The sequence below is a fragment of the Herpailurus yagouaroundi genome, unplaced genomic scaffold (assembly GCF_014898765.1).
Source record: "Herpailurus yagouaroundi ecotype Mexico unplaced genomic scaffold, PumYag 253, whole genome shotgun sequence".
NCBI lineage: Eukaryota > Metazoa > Chordata > Mammalia > Carnivora > Felidae > Herpailurus > Herpailurus yagouaroundi.
The window spans coordinates 9,250,656-9,254,559 of NW_024412470.1; positions in this window are offsets into that span (position 1 = coordinate 9,250,656).

Consider the following 3,904-nt stretch of genomic DNA (forward strand, 5'->3'; position numbering starts at 1 on the left):
TTTCCTTCATGAAACCCTCTTGCCTGATTCTTAAAGGACTTAAAGGCAGATTTCTAGAATCTAGTCTTTCACTGAGCAGGTGAAACAGGTCTGTGTTCTATCTGACCTCTCTACTTGCCTCACTGATCTGCCTGTCCCTTAGAAACTTTAATAGGGACCGGCTGACTTAGACCAGTGGTTCTCAAAATCAAGGGCATCTGGGAACCACAGAGGGTGCCTACCCCCAGAGTTTCGGATTTGGCCAGTCTGGGGTGGGCTCTCAAAATCTGCCTTTTTCAAAAGTTCTCATACGATGCTAACATTGCTGGCCCAGGGATTATCCCTGGAGAATCACTGATTCAGAGGAAACTTGTCACAGCACTGAAGTGTGTCAGTACAACTTCTCTTTCTAAATTACTCTCACAACTGCTACCCAGACCATAATATTCTGGGCAGATGTAAATCTTAACACAGCATACACAGTCCTTCCTCGTCCGGTCACTGCCTACCTTTGCCTTTCGGGGCACGTGGTTTGCCACCCTACCACATCCCACACCAAACATACCCTCTAGCGATGCTGTGCTTTTGTGTGGGTTTTGTGTGTGTGTGTGTGTGTGTGTGTGTGTGTGTGTGTGTGTGGTATCCACAAGGCTATTTCAACTCCTTCGCACACCGTGTTCCTCCTTCCTTGCCTGACAACTTCTTTTTCAACCTTCAAGATTCAACTCCCACCCCATATCTCTCTGACCAACAGCCCCACTCTGTCTCCCCCTACCATGCTCCTTCTGATGGTCTCCACATTTGCGCGCACACACACACACACACACACACACACACACACAGTCAACTGATCTGTCCCCTAGCCGCCACGTGATGGAGGACCTGCTTCCATTTGTACTCACCACATTGTCCCTTCTTTATGTTGGCCTCCTCGAACTGAGAACCGGATCTCTGGGGACTGAAATGACGTCTTCTCATTGTGGGGTCCACGGCCAATAAGTACGAACACGGACGCACATCTGAGGTGTGATAGGGGTTTCACGTGGCTGTCGTGACATAAGATGGGGTGGCAGGGAAGGCATCATGACGTGAATGGCTAAGAATATACTTGAAGGCGTGGTAATGAGGATGAGGGGAATGTGGATGCACACTTGAATGACGCCAGCGCTCATGGCTATCAAGGGTGCTAAAGACTGTGACAACAGTTAAGGGAAGTGCAAAATGCCTTGGGTGTACTGAGAAGAGCAAGGTGTTAGCTCTGACTGCTCCATCGTGAGCAAGAGGCCCTGTGAACTGCATTTGACTTTCTCCGAAAGTCACCTTTCTTACTTCACGGATAGACTTTCCATTGATGCAACACAGTTGAAGGGAGGCTTGTGAAGTGCTTGAAAGAGTAGCCTCGCCTTGGCTCCAGTGGTCCACCGAGAGATGACCCAAAGATGCTAAAGGCGGGCAGTGTGCACAGCCTTGCCAGACAAGAGACGGGACAAGGGAGATTTGTCTCTTTAGAGACATGAATTCCTAGGGCTCATTTGATGAGATTTGTTTTGAATTTTCAAAAAATTTTTATTCTTATTTTTGAGAGAAAGAGAGAGACAGAATGCGAGTGGGGCAGGGGCAGAGAGAGAGGGAGACACAGAATCCGAAGCAGGCTCCAGGCTCTGAGCTGTCAACAGAGAACCCGACACGGGGCTCGAACTCACAAACCATGAGATCATGACCTGGGCCGAGGTCGGATGCTTAATCGACTGAGCCACCCGGGTGTCGCAAAGAGATTTTTTTAAATGTTTATTTATTTTGAGAGAGAGAGTGCAAGTGGGGGGGGGGGCAGAGAGAGAGAGAATCCCAAGCAGGCTCCACGCTGTCAGCACAGAGCCCAATGTGGGTTTGATCTCACAAATGGTGAGATCATGACCTGAGCTGAAATCGACAGTTGGACACTTACCCAATGGAGCCACCCAGGTGCCCCCATTCAATGAGAATTTGAAAAGAATATTTCCAGCCTTTGGAAGATGTAGACCCTCCAAGTTGGCAATTTTCCTTTTGTGTGGAAGGTGCCAAGGAACTCACAATGTTTACCAGAGGTCCAAGAATGGTCCATCAGCATAAGACAACTGGTCAAAAAAGTCAACACAGTTCTTTGTGTCTTCTCACTAGTATTCTTGAAGAAAGAGTCCCCACAGCAGACTCTTGGTTTGGCTGTACTGCTCACGGGAAGCCTGGAAAGGGAAGGATTTGGGTGGGGTGGGGAGGATTTCCACGGAGGTACCCATGCCCAAATATGGATCTGCTGGGGCAGCAAGCTCCCCAGGACTGAAACAAGGTTGCATTCCAAAGCCCTCTGGGGGGGGGAGTGGCCTTTCACAGCACGTGCTTTAATCTGAAGGAAATAATCCATGCAGGGAGGACCTGAGAGCAGATTTTAGACAAAACAGGCCAGAGAATGAGAGAATACAGGTTGGAGAGGAGGAAATACTATTTAGGAGAAAAAGTGAACAAGAGATGGGGGGGGGGGGGCTGGGGAAAATGTTATAACTGGTCCCAGGACCACAAAGGGGCCTTATCTTTTTTCTAACACTCTGACTCCCTATCTGGAAATTGACAATGATGACCCCCTCTTGGCTTTTCGAGTCAGGGACGCCCATTTTCTTTCCACAGGGAGGGAGGCATACCCTCCGTTGTCGCTACCCTTTTCCTTCCAGCAACCCATTTCAGCCCTTAAGTTCTATAACTTCGTGATTCTTCAAGAGAAAAGAAGAGGGGAGAAAGAAATATTAAGTATGTGCCAATTCCTTCTGACCAGTTGAATTTGGGGGGATGGTGAGAGTTTGTAGCTGGCTGCGTGAGGCACACGGGAGGGATATTTAGGTTCGCAGGACAGAACACGTGGGGAGGGTTTTAGCTCTGCTCCAATTCTCCACTTTCTATTTCATACTTGGTTGCAGAAAAGCCTGTGGCTGCACGTCGACTGGCCAAGAAATCTCTTGAACTCAGTCTCCTGGGAGATTTCCACTAGAACTTTTATTTCGTTCTGGTTTAGAGCATTCCAGAGCAGGATGGCTTTGGAGAATGGGGTGTGGGGCCTGTCTGTCCCACTTGGTACGTTATGTCCAAACCCAGACTTGGTGTTACCTTCATCACTCCCTGCCGTCTACCCCTGGAATGGATTGCCCTCGTGGTAGTAACGGGAAGGTGACGTGACAGGTTTCCCACTTCCTTTATTTTGGGAAAAACCCTCTGGAACCCTCTCAGGCACCTAGAAGGTATTGGATCAGGAACGCGGCTGCCCCCAAATGCCTCGTGTGAAAGCAGCAGAAGTGATTAATCTCTCTCCCCTCCCACCTTTGGGGCGTCGCGTTGAGGCTGTCTAAAGATCGTGTGGTTCCCAAGTAGCTTGGAATTCTTGCTCGTCTCTCTCCCTTGCAACCTCTGGGCATCCCTGGAATCAAAGCTAGCCGTGCCAGGTGACTCTTCAGTCATGATACACCTCTTCCCTACCTGATTCGCCAAAACCCAGTGTCATGGAGGCGTGCTCTGCTGAGTCTGCTACATCCTTCTCCCTGCCGCGAATGGCAACCTGGCCTTGCAGGTAACGTAGCTCTGGGTGCTCACACACAGACTCAGACACATGCATCCCACCACTACGCGTGGCTCCCCCACTTCCGTGACCTTCCAGGGTCCCTTTACGAGCTCGGGAATAAATGGGTGTTGAGAGCTAATCACACTCACTGGAAGCTATGGCCAGGGGCCAGGAACGAGCTCTCTAGAAGGTCTCAGGCTCTCTGCTCAGCAGCCAGGGTCGGCACTGTGGCCCAGGAGTAGAGACTGCCTGTTTCCTTCTTTATCCTCATGTCTCCACACAGGAACCTTTTCTCAAACCAGGGTTCTGCGGAGGGGGCCGGGGAACTGCGATACACGAAAATCT